Source organism: Corapipo altera, unplaced genomic scaffold (genome assembly GCF_003945725.1).
Source record: "Corapipo altera isolate COAL_440 unplaced genomic scaffold, ASM394572v1 2b, whole genome shotgun sequence".
NCBI classification, from domain to species: domain Eukaryota; kingdom Metazoa; phylum Chordata; class Aves; order Passeriformes; family Pipridae; genus Corapipo; species Corapipo altera.
In genome coordinates, this window is record NW_020884874.1 from 30,779,522 (window position 1) to 30,800,683 (window position 21,162).

The following is a 21,162-nucleotide window of genomic DNA, read 5'->3' on the forward strand; positions in this document are numbered from 1 at the left end:
CTCTAAAAGTATATTAGAGTGTATTAATGAACAGTTATACTAATCAATTTACCCTCCCAACATAACCCTATTAACTGCAGTAGAGGATTGAAAAAAACCATCAACAACAGAAATGCCTGTGCAAGACAGGAACCTTTGACCAACACCATGAGGCAATCCTCTGCAAGGGCAGGTATGAGTTATTAGTCAGTCACTCCTAACACAAGTTGATTTCTCTTTATTTAGTTAGTTTTTCTATTTATTTCTTTCACTTATGACTATTTTTTCAGTGCTGTTCCATTCTCATTGGAATAGCCTGTGCTATATATTGGTATAGGTTTGTTTAGTGGCTGGACACATAAATACCTAATGCTTGTACCACTATAGAATAAGTACAATTTTTCATCAAGTTTATCAGTTAGGAGTTAGGAAAAGAAAAAGAATTCCTGTGTTAACACAACACAGAAACTTGGGTAACTTGCTTAACTTTAGTAACTTGGTTCACTCTTTGCAGTAGGGAAAAAAATTGCATCTTCCATTATAGGCATATTATATATTGAGAGAAATAATATGATAGTTGGACATTTTGGAAACACTTTAAAAATTAAAGATCTCACCAGTCTGCAAAAATAATCAGTGGAAAGGATGTTTCTTTCTATGTCTTTTTATTTCAAGGGTGGGCAATGAGAGAAGACACAATTTATTCTTACCAAAATTAAATATTCTTACCAAAATTACTTGGCCACTCCGCTCTCCGTGCCGTCATCTGACTTGCCCTGTACTGTCTATTGTGAAATATTCCCTGCATGAGCAGGAAATCTTGGCTGCTCCATTAGGACTACGTTCAGTCTGCTTTGTGCAGCCAAGGCCAAGGTTGAGGTCTGAATCTAATGAGCGCTGTGCGTTTCACAGCAGGAAGAGTACTCTGATTTTTTTTTTTAGTCATTGGGAGTGTTGGAAAAGAAAAGATTTCCAGAAGCAATGGGGAGCTACAACACCCAGCATACCGATCAGTGTTGGCAGACATGAGTTTCACATCTCAGACAGGCAGAAATGCCATTGGTGCCCTTGCTAGTACGCCTTGCATGCTGGGGCCGTGCCTGCTGCCTGACTGCCACAGGAACTATGTGCCTAGTACAAGGAAAAATGTTTGGCTCAAAGTACCCAGTTCTTCAGGGAACAAGAAATTTGCCTGTACCTTAAATTATTTTGCAGCTAGTTAAATAACTGCTGTGCTAGAAGCTCTGCAGGCAGTAATTATTCTTCCATTTTTTTTCTACTAGGTAACCCTGAACTGAGCCATGAAAATTGCTTTGAAATCACAGCAGAAAAAGAGGAAACTTTTGAACATAATTTATTTTCGGATGTTCCAAACCAAAGCTATCTTCCAAACCAAAAAAGAAGTCCAGCCCTGCCAAGCCCTTAATCACTGAAATGAAGAAAGAGACCACAAAACTGAATGAAAAGAGGATTGAAGCAATTTTCCTATTCTGAAAAAGACCCTTTTTTGGAGTTACCGTCAAAAGAAAATAACGGAGCAACAAAAACTTAATATATCACTGATGTATCTAATCAGAGGTTACTTGCAGAGGCCACACGTTTGAAATGGGAGCAATGCTGGAGTTCGTCCTTGATGGGAAAGAATTCATATGTGGACTCTGCATTTCAGAAAATAAAGCCTTACTAGCATTTCCAGGGAATTTTCCAACCATGTCAGAGAGAGAGTCTTCTTAAGAGTGTCCTCTATACTATGCCATTAGAACATAATTGTAACATAATATCCAAGCTCTTATGCTTCAAGCACTTAAAGACTGATCTTAAAAACATTTAGCAGTTACAGAATGACAGTATTATTTCTAGCACAGAAGTAGCAAAGACCTCACTTTGTCAGGATCAGGTGCCATTGAGCTCAACAGAATGTAAGCATAGAGGAACAAAGCCCCTCAACCATACAGCTTATGTCTGGCCCAGGACAGAAGACATGTTTTAAAACTCCGTGAATATGATCTGACAAATGTAACTACTGTTAAAAGGACGAATGTATATTTAAAATACAAAGGTATCCAAGTTCTGGCAAATTCAGAGTTTAAATCTAGTCTGAAATATGATGCCACAAACATGGAAAAAAAAGACGACATACAAAATTGTATGATTGGAAAAACTAGCTGGGAATGAAACTTACTTTTTGCAAATCCTGTGAAACAGTTGTTATGAAATATAAAATCATCTGTCCTTTGCCTTAAGTAGCTATCACCAGCTAGCAACATTTTGTCAGTATCAAAACAGAAACAGTCCTGACAAGGGATATGAACAATTAAGAGTGCAGTAGAAAACTGGTTTCAGCAAGTATATATCAGCTAGTGATGCAAATGCTCACCAACAAAGTTTTGCTCAAGTTACTAAATACAAGAGCACAGTTACCGGGAAAGACCCCTGCAGGGTCACCCCACATCCCCTCCCTTCATTGCTGTTTGTTTAAAACATTTGTGTGCAGGAAACTCCCTGAGACATGTTCCTTGGGGTCTCTGGCTGGGATTCAATGAGCACACAGACATCCCATTTGAGCCAGGGACCCTGCAGTCCCAGGCACCCCTGTGTCCTCCACCTCGATGTGTTTCTGCCCTCCCGATGCAACCAGTCTTTCCTCTCAACCTACCCTCAGCCAAGGGGGTGGTACTGGCCAGTAGAAATGCTTTTACTCCTGTTTCATCTATCACATTCCCTAACTACTTCTTAAACAATCTTTGAGTCTTTCTCAAAGATTGACATATGCCCACACAGCACTATTCAGTAGCATTTATTTTCTCAGGAACCATGACAGTTTACTTTTCTACAGAAAGAGCTTTGCTATTTTGAGTGTGGAATGAGATGCATGACTGCTCCTGGAGGTCCCACTCCCAAAAAGAGAGTAAAGCAAAACTTTGGATGTCTCCCAGTGCAATGCTGAGCCCAAAGGGCTGAAAGAAGAGCCAAAAAGGCTCTTTGCCAAAAAAGGAACAGCAAACCCTCAATTACATGTTCTTAATACAACGGAGAGAACTTTTAAAATATCGTAAGTAAGAGTATTGCAGCAGGCTCTGAGATGTACGTACAAGATGCCTGCAGCCCACCACACTGACCAGCATTGAGGTAGATGTGCTGCAAGTGACACTGCCTCTGGGACTGCTTGTGGCAAGGTCTGCAGGGAGCAGGGACAGCTTTGAGACGACCAGCCAGTACAGCCAGAAAACCAGGCAAGCTCTGGGCACACAAACACCTCTTCACATCCTGACATTTTTCTGTTTCCCTGTGCTCCACTACATACCTCCATTTGTTATTTCTTGTCAGGTAAAATCTTGGAGCAGTTTCAGTCCTGTGTTTCAGCAATGCCCAGACCTGAGCTGCCAAAGAATGTGACTCCTACATCCTACAGTTACACCATGAGTCAAGAATAATAATATCAAGGATGCATGTGTCTCTGTTACAGCTGCAGCTCAGCGAGGCTTTTTGTCCCATTTCTTCTTTATACCTCCTTGGACATAAATTGTAACTGCAACAGGTCAAAAATACAAAACAAACATTTAAAGATCACAGTTCTTAACTTAGATGGCACTAAAATATTCTGCCACCTCGAACAATTGGTGATTCATTTGTGAAAATTTATGATTTATTTATAAAGACGCAAAGTGCAAAGCTGCATCAAGATCTCAGGGCAAGAGAGTAAATTCAAGCAGGGTATTACAAAACTCTCCACTGACATCTGCAGAAGATAAAGTACGTGGCAGAGGGAAAAACACAACTGGAAGAACATCCTGAGCCTTAGAACAAAAGCGGGTAAGGGTTTCTTCGGCCTCCTCCATTTCTGCCAGAAATAAACCACTTGAATAGCAATTTTTAAAATAGCAGTTGGCCTCATTTGTAACATTATCAAATTCCACAAATCTTCCGAAGGGCCTTCCTCTCTTTTCCCACTCCGCATCCTTTTCCCACAAAAGCCAAAGCCTGGATTTGTTTTTAGGAATAGTAACCAATAAACAGAGGCACAGTAACACTAGCAACAGAAAAGAAATATTACCAAATTTGAATAGGAAAAACGAAGGAAAACAAAACCTTTGCAACAATGCCTGAGGAAGTCTACATATCCTAGGGCTGATCAGAAATTCTGTTAATCCGAGGATTGCTTTTCACCTTTAGGATACACTTTCAAATTCAGCCAAATCTGTCACTAATCATAAATGTATGACTAATTTCTGGGTGCTCTTCTCTATATACATTCAAGATTAACCATTCCAGCATGAAATTTATAACTAAACAACACAGCTTTATTTGTAGAGTATTTCCATGGGTGGTGAAGTGATTCAGATGCTCTCTGCATTCTCCTTAGAGGGCTTCCTCTCCAAACACTAACCATACCCAGCTTGGTTTCAGTGCTGAGTTCTGATTTTTTCCTGAGCTTCACTTGGTGCAGTGAGAAGGCAACAACCAGAGAAAGAAAGCAGTGTGGATATCTGATTCCACGTCCCCCAGCCTGACAGCAGTAGAAGCATCTCTGACTCCTTCACAGACAACAGGTGCAGTGGGATGGCACCAGCCTATGCCCTGGCCTTCCTAGCTTTGGCCCCAGCCCATCATTACAGTCTTTACCAGAGTTAAGCCTCTACTTTTTCTTCCCTAACAGGAATTTTCCATCAACTGTTTCATCTGGAAACCGTCCACCTTCCTGCACCAGGAGAGGCAGAAAGCAGTTAGGGAGAGAAAGCCCACGTAAGGTTTTACATTTGCCAGATACCCCAGTAACATTGCCAGTCTCCCTCAGCTGCAGGGACGGGGTCTCAGATCCACCAGCAGAGCCAGCCACTCACTATCCCATCAGAGAGCCAAAGCAGCTGGACAAGTTGTTCCTGTCGGCATCCATAGTTCTGCTGCCTATGAAGTTTCCAGACCTCACAGACTGGAACAAAGAGGCTTTCACAGAGATCCAGATCACCTCCAGAGCATGCCCCTTCTTTATTTACAGGAAGGCTCTTAGGTTTAGTCTGGGGAGGTCTGCAGATTGCTGGTGGCTCTAGGGGAAGAATTTTGTCAAAGAACATATATTGCAATGCATCTTCAAAAGGGTCTGACTTCTGATTCATTTAATCTTCCCTGGAAATTAACTTCACAACCCCAGCTCCTTTGACCATGCATGATTTATCTTCAGATTATATCTGCCTTTCACACCTTTATGATCCACTTTGTTCTTGAACAGCTCAATTACCTTGGATTTGTAAAGCCAAAGAAAAGACAACTTGCAGGGCCAGGTAGATACCTAACTAGGCAGTTCTGTGATAGGGCTGGGCTAAAGGGCAGACTTTCCCTTCTCACTTGCATGTTCCTACTGGGTCTGCTTCTCCAGCACAGCTGTTCAGCTGACTCCAAAGCAGACTGCTTCAGCACGAAAGGGAGCAGTGTGAGAGTGATGCCAAGGCAAAGAAAGTAAACACATTGCCCCTTTCGGCCACCAGTATATCTACTCCAGCATAAAATGAGGCATCTCATTTCTACATTTGGGCAGCAAAGTCCCACCTGAAGCTTCAGATACCAACCTGGAGCTGTCAAACACCTGGATTTCCAGGACTGAGCGAAGTTCCCTTGCAAACAGGGCCATTGCCTCCATCCATCTAGTTGCTGCTGTATACAGGGGGAGAGAAACAGCAAAATTATGAGCTGATAAGCTCATATTCTTATCTCCCATGCACTGGTTTCCCTCTAATTTACAGAGTAGGCAGATATCTATTATTTCTTTGAATTGGAATGGGCATTCTCTCTCTCTGATTATGTACATGTAGGCAATGAGGCCAGCTACCGACTTTAGCATTACCTGACCCCACTTTTACAGATTTTCCATAGAAAACTAAGTGCAGTCAGGCTCTCCAAGAGCTAGAGGTATCAAATAAGTGAGATAGCACTGCATCCATGTCACCCACCTTCATTGAGCACATCTGGCATACATAAGGACAGCACTGTATTCAAGCAAAAGCAATAATGGAGTATTTAGGGCATGGAGCATATAAAGGTATTTGTAATTTTAATGTTGGTGGGATGGTCTAATGATAGAAACGGAGCAGGATTTGAACTTGACTTTACTGGGTCGACTGATACATAGTAGACAAGTTTTCAGGCACAAAAGAATCAGGAAGCAGTTGCTTTCATGACAGAACAGCATCTGGTACAAAATGCTAGCAGCAGCAGTATGGAAATGATGTGAAAAAGCATGACGGAAGAAATTATCCAAAGATTATCATAACATAAAAAAATCCTGTGTTATTATGATGGGATAACTTGAGATACTTCTGGAATCTTGTGATTCACACACATGCATGATGAAATTGATACTTTTTAAAAACAGTCCTGCTATCATGCTAGGATGAATTGCTAGGATGTTTTCTAGTTTAAAAATACAGTGCAGCTAGAACAAACTGTAGGACTATGATTTCACTTCAGTGAAATTGCCATTAATGTTTCACCTAATGTAAGCCAATCTTCTCCTTCACCTAGGAAAATGTATCCTTTCACACTGTGTATTTTATTTGATTTCACTACCAGAATTCTATACCACCTGCTCAGAGCAAATCAGCAATGCCTTTCTTTGGTACAACAGACGAAAACACCTGTCTTTTTTATAATTATATGATTGTATTTTTATTAAGAGTAAAATAAAGGCAGTTCAATACTAACTTGGTTGAAAGAAATACCTTCAAATCAGAGGGACAGTAACAAATAGTTCCATTGCTTATCTCATTCATGGATTAGAAGTCAGACTCACACTGAGGTTAGTTTGGGTGGGACAGCATTACAAGTGTTTGAGCCATGAGAACAGCATTCTTTATACAGTTGTTTTAGCTAATACAGTGGGTGGGATTCCCAGAGGAAACTATCAAGTACCATTACCATATGTTAAAATAACTTCAGTTTTAAAGCCCCCAAAGCTATAATCATTTATGGGACTACCTGAAGAACTGAAGTGCTCAGGAAACAATTGTTTCAGTGACAAAATCTTCACAGCAGCAGGCATCAAATGTTCATATAATCAGTACAAAAATAAGGGCAAAAGGTTTTATAACAAGTAGAAAACAAAAATTAAGGTATGTTAATGAATACAAACTACACCATGCAAGTTAAGTTACATTCTAACTCCACTGAGATATCAGTTTTCCAATATTCCTCCCTACTTATCTTTAGAGATTGGACATTTTATGTTTTTATCTAGAAATGCCAAATCCCTTAAAATACCAGACTTTTATTCTCTCTGACTCTAAGCAACAGTAACAAAACTTAAAAACTTAACAGCTAAACTAGCCATTATTCATTAGCCATGGCACTCTTACATTAATCAATGTATTACATAAATCAGCAGTTCTGAACGATTCAAAAATTTAAGCAATAATGAGACTTGATTTGAGAACAGAATCATATAGAATAAAGTTTTTTCCAAAGATGGCAAATTAAATTCCTACTTAAAAAAAAAAAAAGCAAGGAAGTTGTGTTTTAGAGTAACTCTATCAGTTAGTAATTATGAGGTTAAACACAGTGCTGTGCCTCTGTATTTCAAATGTCACTTATGGATATTATTTAGTCTAATCCTTTAGATTTTCTTGAGAAAATTTCCCTGCAAGTACAGTATTTGGCTAAGTTGGAGAGTGTATGCAAAAACGTCACTTGATCTTGCCAGCTTTGGCACGTATGCTTGGCATTGTCTGTGACAATTACACATAGGAGAACTGGATACACGTAGGCGTCACATGTCACACCACCACCCCTCCTGCAAGCACTTGCTTCTGTGATTCCCCATGCCACCTGCCTCAGACTGCAGGAAAGGCAAACCTCCTTCACTGCTCTCTACTTGGCAAGGTATTTCAGGATCATGGCCAGGGTTATGCTGAAGAAACTGTGGGCATGGAGCATTGTAAAGGGTAGGATCAAAGGAACCATGATGCCTCAATCTGAAGGCAGAGAGGAGGGGTCTGGTAGTCAGCAATCTTTAAGCTGCTGGTCATCTACTAGAAGCTACCAAGACTCAGTGAGTGAGATGATTTTCTGTATGATAAAGGGAGGGCTACATGCCAAGAACAGACATTACTCTGGGAAAACAGCAAATTTGAAAAACTGGGAAAGCTATATTTAAATGCAAACTGATAGGGCTCAGAGCCTGGGTGAAAAAGAAACAACATCCACAAGTCACAACAGAAGACAGACAACCTCCCATAAATAGTTTCACTTTTAGTTGAGTCTGACTCGTTTGTTGTAGTCCTCAGGCTGCTCTCTGGCTCTGCATAAGGCAGGACATGCCTGAAGCTCTGCACGATTCCCAGACTTTGTCAATAGTCTTTACACACAGGCAACCTTCAGATCCCCTGACACGTGACCACACAACCCTAAATCATAGGCGGTCAGTATTCCCTTCCCACACTCTGCTACTTTCTCTCGTGAAGTAACTAAAAAAACATAAACAGTTCAGTAAGGCAGGAAGTTTGTCAGTGCTTTCTGCTCATGACCAGACTCTGCCTGTCTGTCTATCGCAGTCCCCTCACACTCCTGCTTTTTGGGGCAGTCCAGACTGACCAAGAAACTGATGGACTGTCAGAAGCCCCTTTAAATTCCTGTCCATCTGCTTCCTACACTTCCACCAGCCAGGGCAAAAAATGAGCAGATCAACATGACAAAAAGGAATGCAAGCCATGCTAATGAAAGCACCATTTAAATGGGCGAATTTGGTGAGAGCAGGATCATAGAAAAAAAATTAAGAACTAATACAAAGCCCACTAGGGTTTTAATTGTAACTATCCCACTAGCCTGCCTGCAAAGCTCTCCCCAGACATGGTAGCTAACCATGGCACTTGTTTCCTGATGCAAGTTCCTGATAGAAATACACTTCTGTGACCTAACAGAGTAAGAAGGGAATGATTCAGTAATTGATCCTAGAGCACATAGTCCCTTCACCCAGCCTGCCCACCTCTGCTCAGTTCTGCTCTTTGTTTAGCTCTGCCCCACTTCTTATATAGCAATTGGTTGCACCTGTGGAGAAGGTTGCATTGCTGATGGTAACCCACTTCATTTCCTTTCAAAAGTTGTCTCCATACCTATAGACTAAATCTAGTGTTTAGTACAAGGTATCAGAAAGGATACATCAAACCTTTGAAATTCAAAGAAAGTAATAGGGAAGAGAAGGATCCCCTCTCAGAAGTGGTGCATACACAGATTTGTTTGCTCACTCAGAGCCTGACCCTTCTCACCCTTGACTAGCCTGCATCAATCCCCATTTACTCCTGGGAGGGCATTTACCCCACACTGTGCCCAAGGAACTAAACTCCCTCTGCAATTCCTAGGTGTACACAGCATGGTACAAGAACAGGGTGAAAAGTCTCCTTAGAAGGACCCAGTCCAGGATGAGTGGCTTGCAGAGGTACAGCCCAGCCCCTGTAGTCCAGTGAGGCCATTGCAGGCCCTATGGCAACAGGGTGGGGTCCTGGCTGCTCCTCCACAGGCTCTGGCAGCATTGTTTCACTGCCCCTCCACAGCCATCACCCAAAAATATCCTTCCTCCACAACAATGCAGCGCTGTCACAGCCAGCCCTGACTGTGAGGCTGGGTGCAGACCAGGGTCCTCCAGGCTCATTTTGATTTTCAATAGCCACTTATAAAATGGACACTGTCACTTTGCAAAACACAGAAGAAGAAGCCAACAGAGAATACTATTTCACTCCTAAATTAGTTTATCATAACTAAAGTTGTCAAACTCAGTCTACAGTCCATCTGTGTAATTGAGGAATACAAGTTCCCACTATTTTTAGATTTAAGGTCAGTCATCTCACTAAATAGCAACAGTTTAGGCAGGAAGATTACACCTGATGAGAAGCACTCCTTTTAGAAAGTTTTTTTGTTACTGGTAAAATTCATCTTTGGGTGGATTTCTTTCAAATCCACTTAATAATATTTGTCCTGGAAATATACAAGGTATTCCCCAAATATTTGTACAAGAATTTGTTATCCCTGAGCCTTTTATCAAATAAAGGCTCAAATACGGAACGCAGCAGTCACCTGAAACATTACACATTTTTTTGTAAAATGTATCAAAAAAAGGATTCAAGTGTTTTTCCAAAAGAAATCATCCAGTTCAACCTTGTGATGTCAACCTTAATACAAACTGTGCCTTTATTTTCCAAACAGTCAAGAGTTAATACTCATATTTAATTTATCAATTACATGAAGTTATGGCCAGGCTGGTTTTTGCAGCTCTAATATTCCCCCCAAAGAATACTCTGTGATTTAAATTATTTGGTGGCACGGGAGAAGAGTTTACAACCTATGTCTCTTCTTCTGCAGAAGCTAATTGCCTATGCATAATTTACTTTTATCCACATAGATTTATGTCCTTTTCCATCACATAATATTAAGATGACTCTTACCAGTTTCCTTTGAGATTGGAAAAATATTGTAGTCCTGCCCTTCCACAAGAAGCCCTGTCCTCTTTACTGCCATTAATGGAATTTTTGCCTGAATGTCTTGTATTTGCAATTTCATTTTGCACCAGTCTGAAGATCAATAAAGGGAGGTGACTCCAAGGCACAGTAATTTTAAGTATATAACTATTGTGCAGATGCTACAACTTTAATTATCCAAGCAGTTTTCTGAGCCTGTCCAAACAAAAAGTGATAAACAATCTGCTTACACAGTGGCAGCAACAGGATCAAGACCCATTAATTTATATCCATAAACATTGGTTGCAGCAGCAGAACTAATTGGGTATATCCTCAGAAGTGTATCCCATACGGATACCTTGCTGAGGGAAGTCAGCTACCTTCTGCAGAATTAACTATGTTACATTGCCTTCCATGGATTTTCACACAGATGAAACGCAAGCCTTCAAATTGCTTTCTCTGACTCCTTTTTTCTTTCTTTTTTTTTTTTTTTTTTTTTTTAGTGAACATATGTAATGCACCAAAAAATAAGATTAAAAAATACAGTAGTTTTTTTTAGCTAAATTTTTACAATCGCCCACATAATGACCTATGGACCAGAGCAGGTCTCTGTAAATACAGATGTGGTCTGAGATGGTGATTCAGAAGGATGGTACCTGAGATACTGGTTAACAGATAAACAGCAGTTGGCAGCTTCTCGGTCAGTTCCAACATCTCCCTCCAGAGATACCATCTCAGAGGTTTTGCCTGCAAAGGAAGTGCAATTGCTTTAATTATGCCAGAATATATTTACTACTTGGGAAGCAGTCATGCCAAGACTGTAAATAACTAACACTATATAAAAGGAAACAATGTACAATGCAAAGTAAACATCTCCCAGTTTGACAGTTAAGATTACCTTGATAAAATAACTTTTGTTAAAAATATAAAATGTTCTGAGAGAGTTAATGCTACAGTCTAAGCCCATTCCTGGATATGGAGACAGGTTTGCTAAGGACTTCCAGATGAACACAAGGCATAGCCTTTAATTCTGCCTATAAAGGACCCACAGAGGCTCCATTTGGGGACTGTGGGTACCAGCATGCACTTGAAGGTCTCCTGACACATCCTCTGCAGAGCTCAGCCTAAAACAGGAGCACTCTGAAAATCTACTTAAGCCCCTCTTGGAGAAAACTTACCAAGAAGAGCAAGAGAAACAGAAAAAGAATCTCTAACCACAACTTCTGATTTTAGAGCATTTTAATTACATTTCCCAATCCCACCCCATTCTTATCTCATTTACTTATACTTTTCATAACTTGCTCAAGTTTGTCAACATTTCAGCTGGACACAGTCACCCTACCTTCTTTGTCATAGAGGTCCTTTTTCTTGTGTTGATGGCTGACCTCTCTCCCTAACAACTACTTCAAACAGAGCAGAAACTTTCTCTCATCCATGATGTCTCTCTGTACTGTCTATTAGGAGGCATTAACTGCTTTCTTCTCTTAAAGTAATCTAATTTATGCATTCATACCATACAATTATTATGTTATTCAATAATTCTTTTTTGTAGAAAAGTATTTTGTTCAGAGGCACTGGGCGGGCAGAGACATCACAAACACTGGATCCAGTTGCTTTCAGTATTTCTTCTTTACTGATGTGTCAAATCACTTTTGGGGCAGGTCACCCGAATGAATGCAGCACAACAGGTTAGGCATGTCTCAGTCAGGATTTGTTAACTGGCATAGATATAGCCTGCACTGTCATAGTGCTATCAAAACACAGATTGTGGAAACCATGGGTATTAACCTAGCTATGTAAACATTAAAACTACATTTAGCAAAAAAAATCAGCTATTCTCACAGAAAATAATACTGCAAAACAAAAAAATAAAGATATCCAAAATATTATGATAAAAGATAGAAGTAATAATAATTAAATACATCAATTATTTCTGTTCTGGATATAGTAACAAAAGGATTTGGAAAGCTTTACAGAAATGGGATTTCTGAACTATGTTGATGCTTTCCAATTTCTCATTCAGAGGCAACCTCTGGATCTAGGATGAGGAGTAATTAGCCACAGTACTGGATGAAGGTGAGTGCTATCAGTTGCAATACCTCCCCTTAACTCAATAGATGGATGCCATTGGATGGATGTCCGGGAGCTACAGTTCCCAGACCATTTTAAAGAAAAACTTGGATCAGCTTACAGTACTCTAAACCTGCAGAAAACACTTATTTTTAAGACACTAAACCTCCCCCATTTTTTTACTGTGAGGGTGGTCAAACATTGGCATGGGTTGCCCAGAGTCTTCATCCTTGGAGATATTCAAAACTCCCGACTGCTCAAGCTGACTCTCCTCTGAGCTGGAAGGTCGACTAGATGATCTTCAGAGGGGCCTTTCAGCCTCTTGCATTCTGTGATGAATAAAACCAGTTAGTGGATCTATATTGCCTATGTCAGGGAGCCCAAAACATGTGAAAACTTCTCTCCAATTCCTCATTTCTTATAATGAGATAATCTAAGAGATGAACTCTAGATCCAAGTAACATGAAAATAATTGGTTTGTGACGTATTATTTGACAAACAAAGACTGAGGGACATAAGAGGTAAGCAGTAGGAATGTGCAGTACAGTCAGGGCTGGGGAAAGGCATTATCTCTGCCTCTTTCAGCAGCAGCTACCTGTTAGACCACCTGGATCTGTTTCTTGGTATGCACATAAAAAGCAAAAGGTGGGAGTGTGAGAGAAAATAACTACAGAGATATAAGACAGGACAAGTGAAACTAAAATACATATGCTCATCAATCATTGAACGTGGATTAGCTGCAAAAGAGCACTCATAAATGCAGTCCATACTTCCTAACCAGGATTCCACTCTCATATGAAAAGGTTTGGAACACATAATGAAATAGCAAGAGGCGGGTGTCACAAATCTATCAAGCCACATGGTCAGCGAGTGATCTCTTGCCAAGAATTGCATGAACCACTTCAACAAACACTTAAAAATGAGGCAGATGAGGTCTGAAGAAAAGATCTTGTAGCACTTCCAAACCAGAAAGAAGGTTGCAGTTGAGCAGATGATGAAAGAGAAGGAGCAACCAAGGAAAATTAAAGAATGTGGAAAATACACTCTTCTCTCAAAATCATTAGGGGAAAGAAGGCATTTTTGTTACTGCACTTTTAAGAAGACCATTTTCAGAAGAGTGTGCACATTTTCTACAGTCTTCAGACACAAGCTCTTCCCTGTCAGGAAGAAAGAATTCATTCAGGTAAGTTTAACTCTACCAAAAATATCCCTTAAAGTATGCCTGCTAGCATACTTTAAGCCCAATGCCCTAAGATCCCAGAAATCTTAGCATTAATATTCTGCATTATGCTGCCTTCATTTTAGGGTATTCAGGGCCCCTCATTTAGTAGATAGTCTGGTAAACCTTGCTGCTGTAGTGTAAATTATGACTTGTATGTTCTGTCCTTCTGAAAGAGGCTCCTGCCACCACAGCAAAGCCAGCACAAGGGAAAATGTTCCCAGATTGGAGGTGATCTAGTGCACAGACCAGTCTTTTGACACTTTCAGTAATATCCTTCAGTAATAATGCTGTGCTGATGTAAAGTGTTACCACCTGCACATATTCCTCCTGATGAGAGAAACTGGCAAACAGCAATGCGTGCCCACAGCCCTTCACTCCAGTGCAAAGCTACTGCCCTTTGCCAGTGAAGGTGGCTTTGAGCTAAAATGACAGACACTAACTGGAGTAGCTGAGTGGGCATCTGGTCTCTTCTGATGGCTATGTCAGACCATCCTACTCTGGGTAATGCTGGGCATGATGGTGCTTTAAAAGATCATGACTTGCAGGTCTCATCTGTCAGTCATAAGAGTAAACCTACCTCCATCTGCACTATAAGTAAGTTGAAGGGCTTTTCTCTGCAGTAATGATATGCAGGCCCTTGTTCTGTTCTATCAGTGGCACAGTCAGGGCAGTTGAGCTCCCTGTACTACCACAGCTCAATTCCCCAGAGCTTGCTGCTTGGACTGAACTAACCTAGTGGAAAATCTCTTCATTTTCCTTATCAAAACTGAGAAAAAATGATTAAGCAATAAAATGTTGCAAGGATCTGCTTGGAAATGTGTGTTGTAATCCCCTGGAGAAGGAGGCAAAATTAGCTAACATTGCTAATGACACTTGGTTGCTTTGGATATCAAGTCCAACAGAAATGATTCTAAGAATATGCAGGTAAGATTGAATGCAGTCAGCTGATGAACAGTCCAACAGCTGTTGAAAATGAACCTGTGCAAACATATGTATAAACACTGACACAACTGTCTACGCTAAACAGTGGTAATTTTTGAACAAGCATCTTGAGAATGAAATCCAGAAAATAGAGTCTACCCCTCTTATTTACCACAAAAGTCTCAAAAAGAGAACAAGTCAAGAGTTACCAAGTACTTTACATGCAGTTACTCCTGCTAATATAAGAGACTAGTCCTACTTTATAGACTTTAAATTGACCTGCTGTGAAAATCAGAGGGTTTACTGATCATCCTACATACATTATATAATAGCTTAGGAACTTCACAGCCCTTTCTACACATTTTTCCTCATGAGATACTGGTCACTGGGAACGATGAAAGAATGGTTTAACTCAAGTAACAAATTACACACTTCCATCACACACTAAAGTGTAACTGAAAAAAAACCAACTCAAGATGCTGAAAGTTTTTAAAAATTATTAAACTAATTTGAAATATCACCTAAATAATATTTCACCAATACGTTGCTGCCTTCTTGATTTGATCCCCTTATGTTTATGAAGTGAGACAGAATTTTGAGTTAAACTGTGGCTTGCTGTTTTCCTGTAAGACTCCCACCTTGTTCAGCACACATCATGCAGTGCTTCCTGGCTAATCAGTTATTCAGTCAATTGTTCAGTAATCAATACTTTACATGGTATTCACAGCTCAAAGCGTGGCTCTGTACCTTGTTTATTTCATCTTATTTTCTGAATTCACTGATAGTCTACTCATGGGATGTCTAACACGACCTGATTATCTAAGTATCCATCTGAATTCTTCAGAAACAAGAATGAATTTACTTCATAGCAGCCCATTTTGCAAATGGTGTACTTTTATTACTTCCATTTTATACAATGGCAAATTGAGGTACGGAAAGATTAACGTCAAGTATCTCCAATAACTTTTGCTTGAAGTTATTCTGACTGCTCAGAAACAAATAATACAATTCTTTTCAGAGATTCCTTAAAGTATAGGTGATACATTGATTTCACCTGTGCTTGCAAAAGCTTTGTATTTCTGCAAATCAGACTGAGGTACTCAAGATGGAGACCACAAAATAAGGAACATGAAAACAAATGATTGCTTATGAAAAATCTATTTGAACTGACTGGCTTCTCATCAGACAGGAAATATGCAGAGGCAAGAAAAACAGCCCTGGCTGATCAGGATAGCATTCAACTGTCAGCATATGAATCTCCTTTTTTTATTCCAGTTTCTAGCATTAGTTGCTAAACTTTTTCCATTTTCCTCAACAAACAAGGCAAGGATCCTTTTTAGAAAAACAACTCATCCACAGAACAGAGTCCAATAAAAAGCAATATTGTTTGAACTAAAGGCCAGAGTACAACAAGTGCATGTAAGAATGTCAAACTGCAAAGGTAACCACCAATAATTCATGAGGCTTTAACAGGGAAGCTATTAAAACCAAAGAAAAATACTTGCTCAGTAAAGTATAAGTCTTAAAATCATGGTCATCTCCAGACCTAAAACACAATACATCACCCTGCCACTTCACCTAAAATAGAAACAAATAACTCCAGCACATTAAACTTTCCTTTATGGAGAAGCGTATGAAGGGGTTGGGACATCCTTGTTGCAGGTAGATTTTATGGGTATTTCTTCAGATCAGGAAAGGTTCAAAAAAATCTTCTGCTCCATTCCAGATCAGCATGTGCTCTAACAAGCTGTTATAAGAAGCAGGAAACACACAGGTTCAACAAAGGACTGAGCAAAGTTCTCTGCAAAACAAATCTCTTAAGGAAAGGGCAGTGCCTGTAACAGAAACAATTTTAACCAAGAAATCCAGTTTTCTATATTTCCTCATCCTAAACACTGCCTTCTTTTTCTGTTCAGTAATTACTGTTCTTGTAACAACTGTGATTAGTTTTACTTTTTTCTTTCTCACAGTGCACAATAGCCACCACTAATTCATCCTGTAACTGACATAGCTGGGACCAACTTTTCATCAAGATCAGCACTGCATCCACAAAATACACATGAGCACTTACTGTACATACAAACACGCTCATAAGGAAGCACATAAGCAGAATTATACAATTTGTATGCAAAGATGTGGGTTTCCAAGGGCAGCATTTTACCATTAGATTACAGGTAAAATGTACCTTCAAACATGTACCCACTTTTAACTAATTTGTACCTTAATGAAGAATAGCAATGAATGTTTACTTCATAAAATAGCTGAACCTAGCAGTACTGCTTTTTAAAGAACAGTTCTAGAAAGTGTGGTATGTTTTGCATTTACAATTTAACTGTGGTAACACTCAAGACAATACAGGTACTTGCAGTTCCTACAAATTCACCACAGACCACACTTCTCTCCACAATTCCCTCTTGACTATCATATCTCTGTGTTTATACCATGCCCACACCGGTAATGCCAGATCATTTTGTGCAGCATGTAATAAAATATCCTGACATATTTCACCTTCTATTTCATAGAAGGCCCATCAGGAGTTATATCTTTCGTGTTTATCCTTTAATTAGTTGGTATCATCACATGATATATTTGGACTAAAAGTTTAAAATAATTTTTCAGCTCAAATTATTGGGAACAGGGTGGCTAAGAACAACTATATTTACCTGTATTAGAATTTGACCAGGATGGTCTGGCAAATACTGATATTTAAAAATTTATCAGTCTGTGCTTGATTTGTACTTCCCTCACTTTCAATGTATTATTAAACACAATGATATTACCCTGTTAAAAAGAAAAAACACAAAACCTAAACAACAAAGACATGCTCCAGCAAATTAAACACCACAACACGTGCAACAACTGCTCCATCTGTCCGGCCAAAGAAAACAAAACCAGGAGGTGAGTCTGACAATACTGCACACTCAATCTGCTTAACCTTTAGCATAATCCATGGCAGAGTTTAGGGCACAGCCAGCACTTCTGCAGCAAGCTTCTCCTTCCCGCCACCCTCTGGGGTCGGCCAAGGACACCTCAGCAGGCTCTACACCTGCGGACTTCCTGCACCCCAGTGCATGTGGTATTTACCCTCATTTTCACATCATAAAAGCATGCTGACAGGTTGACATGGAGCCTTCAAAGGGCTTGGAAATGGAAAAAAAAAATCTACACAAAAAATAGCCTAAATGATGCTGTGGAGCAACAAGTCATGACCCGGGGGCAATGAAGCTGGAGGCACCTGTCACTGCCACCCAAGGCTCCACCACCAAGGCCCAGGCCGAGTGGCTTGTGAAATACGCATACAAAAATAAATATATGCGTATACACATTCATATATGTGTATATATATGTATACACATATGTATGTGTGCGTATACATGTATATATACACACACATATGCATATATATGGGTATATATGTGTATTTAATACATATGTATAGATATATAATATATATATACACATATGCATATATGCGTGTGTATATATACTTATGCATATATGCGTGTGTATATATACTTATGCATTTTTGCACACAAACCCTTTTAAAAAATCGTATTTAAAACGGCTTTAGAGCTGAACATGCGGTAGCTGCGTGAGCCCCCAGCGGCCCTGCAGCGCTCCCCCCGGCTCGCAGTGCCCCCTGCGGCCGCCCAGCGCCGGGACACCCGCACGGGCTGCCGGGTGCCGCCGCCCGCCCGCTCCGGCGCCGCTCCAGCGCCGCTCCCCGCCCCTCAGCCGCTTCCCGCCGCGTCCCGGCGGCCCCCAGCTCCCTGCGGTCGCGCCTCTGCCGGGACATCGCGCCCTGCCCGGGAACGTAAAGTGTCCGGCTCCCGATAAAAAAAAGCGTCAATTACCAGGAGTGGGGTTCGAACCCACGCGGACATGCGTCCATTGGATCTTAAGTCCAACGCCTTAACCACTCGGCCATCCTGGTGCAGATACCGGGAACGCTCCCGGTCGCGCCTACATCCATGGCCGCGCTCCCGCCCGCCCCCTGGGCCCCCCTCGATCCTCGGGGGCACCTCCTCCCCCTCCGCGCCCCCCCCCCCGCCTTTATTCCCAGCGCGGAGCGCACGGGGCGGTGCGCGCGGGCGGCCTCTCCCGGCGGCAGCGGGAGGAGGGCGGGCAGGGCCCGGCGGGGAGCGCTGCTCCGGCCCTGAGCCCTCCCGGGGCCGCGATAGCCCAGGCCGGGCCCTCCCCCGCCGCCTTCGTTCCGATGGGCGCCGGGCCCGGAGCGGAAGGGGGAGGCGGGGGAGGTGCGCGGGGCTGGCACGGGCCCGCCCCTGAGGGGAGAGCGGGGCGGGCGGCGCTGGGCCGGGGCGGTGAGGTGCGAGGGCTGCGGGCACTGCGGGGCAGGGGCAGTGCGGGCTCGGGCTTCCTCAGAGTGGGGAGGGAGGGCAGCGGTGCCGGCGTGGATCCTCGGCGGCGTGAGAGGGCTGCAGAGAGGTTGCGCCCGTAAGGCACCGGCACTTTATTACTCCCGTACAAATGTTTCCTGGAATGTATCTTCCTTGCTCGTAGAAGGAAGGAGAACCAAAACCACTAAAGTCCAAAGGTATCAGTTACGCTTATTTAGGAGAAAAGTATTGCTAGGAAAGATTTTTTTTTTTTTTTTTTTTTTGCCGGTCGCCACTGAATGCCTGGGCTACGGAAGCACCTATCGCAGTATCCCCAGTTACTGCCTGCCCTGAGACCTCCCCCTTCTTCCCTGCGTCAGATGGGGAATGGGAAAGTGTCCCTTCTCGGCCCTTCCCCCTGGCACTGGGTCCCAGTCTCGCTCCCTGTGCTGTTTTTCAGCGGAGAAAATGGACATCCTTTATCCCACCAAACTTTGCCACCTGTGAGCCTGCCCCTGAGGTATAAGGAACATATTCCGTACGGCGCAGGCCGAGGACTCTGGACTGTGGCAGCCTCCAGCAGACAAGGAGGCGTGCGGAGACATCTGCTTCCTCATGGGCAGAACAGGAGCACACCCCCTGCTCGGTTGTTGGACACCCTGGTTGTCCGTACCCTTCTGTCAGGGGTCTGGGCCTCGAATTTCAGGTGTGGGTGGTGCCTGAACCCTTCAGCTGTGAGTGCTCAGAGACCCCCCAGTATGCTAGGCACGCTTGTGAGGGAAAATGCCTCTAACATACCGTACAGTTTAATTGATAATATTTTATATACATGAAGAGCTGCGCCTTTACTTGGAGAAGTTTCTCCCAGGACACATGCCAGAGATACCTGCACAAGTGTGTCCATAGTCCGGGGCCTTCAGTTTGAGAAAGCAATTGTTCCACTGCCATTTCTCCAAAACTAAACCCATGATTCAAAAAAAAAACCAAACCTGTAAGATGAAATGGAGACTCATACACATACCCATGAACCCTTGTATACTAAACAATTTATTTTGTAATAGGGTTTTTTTTTCTCTTTTATATTTGGGCACTGTCTTACATTTTTAGAAGGAGCAAAGTGTGCCTGGTTGCCAGTTCTCCTCTGTACTCCTCAGAAAGGGCTGAGATTATAGGTGTGTGGTTGTATAGACTGAAGAGCTTTGGCGTCAGTAGGAAACTAAATCAAAGTCCTAAAAGGTAAACCATCCTCTCTCACACTTTTAACTACTTCACCCCTCAAACTCAGTTTTAGGGTTTGCCACATGAGGGAAGAGGGGAAGAAAAAGCTCACCAACCCATAGAATATGCTACACACAGCAGTTGTGCTGACTTTCAGAAGGAAACGACAGCTTTCCTTAGGGACATTTCCTTACGGAGATGTCCATCCTGCAGCTTCTTTCATTAGTATGCTAAAGTTGTCAAACAACTTTTATCATTTTCTTCCACTCATCCTGTGTGGCATGAGTACTTTCAACTATAGTGTGATCAGGTTTTTTTCAAAAATCTGTTTAAATGTGATTAGGCAAGTTCATGGGCTGGCAAAATTTGAGTTCTTACACAACTGAAAGATAGAGAAAAACCCACAGTATTGAGCAACGTTTGCAAGGAAGAGAATGATTTCTTCAGTTACTGGAAGTCATTTTTTAAGTGCCTCTAATTCACAATGCATCTTAAAAATAGTTTTAAAGGGACTTCAGTGGGTATATCAATACATTCTGTTTCTTCTTAAGGCACCTACAGCCTTAAGTCAGGAGAGAAAGTCTACAATTACCTTCTCTTCATGCCTTCTTCTACCTTCTCATTTCGCTCTCTTTCCCTGTGCCTCAAATTGAACTAAATATTTGTGTATAAGTTTTGCGTATCTACTAATGAAACCATCAAGATCTCTCAGAACTGCCAGAATAAATTTGATTTGTTTCTTGCATTAGAGAATCATCTTACAATGCATGAAACTCATCTTCTATGGCTTTTATTGGAAAAAAAATTTTTAAGTCTATCTCAAAATGCAGCACATCTAATTTACTTTTTTTCCTTTATGAGTATTATTTAATCTTTCACCAACTCAAGAGTTTAGTCCATCAACTTTTAAAGTAAACTTTGACAATGCAAGAAACTGTTCACAGCTGCTGACTCAATGTACAACACTCTGCACTTTCAG

The 21,162-nt window shown here is 41.6% G+C and overlaps 1 non-coding gene across 1 annotated transcript; it reads right to left on the reverse strand.

Moving 5' to 3' along the window:
• Positions 1–18,479: 18,479 nt before the first annotated feature.
• TRNAL-UAA lies at positions 18,480–18,562 on the reverse strand. Its single transcript has one exon. It is a non-coding gene; the product is annotated as a tRNA-Leu (tRNA).
• Between the last annotated feature and the right edge of the window lie 2,600 nt (positions 18,563–21,162).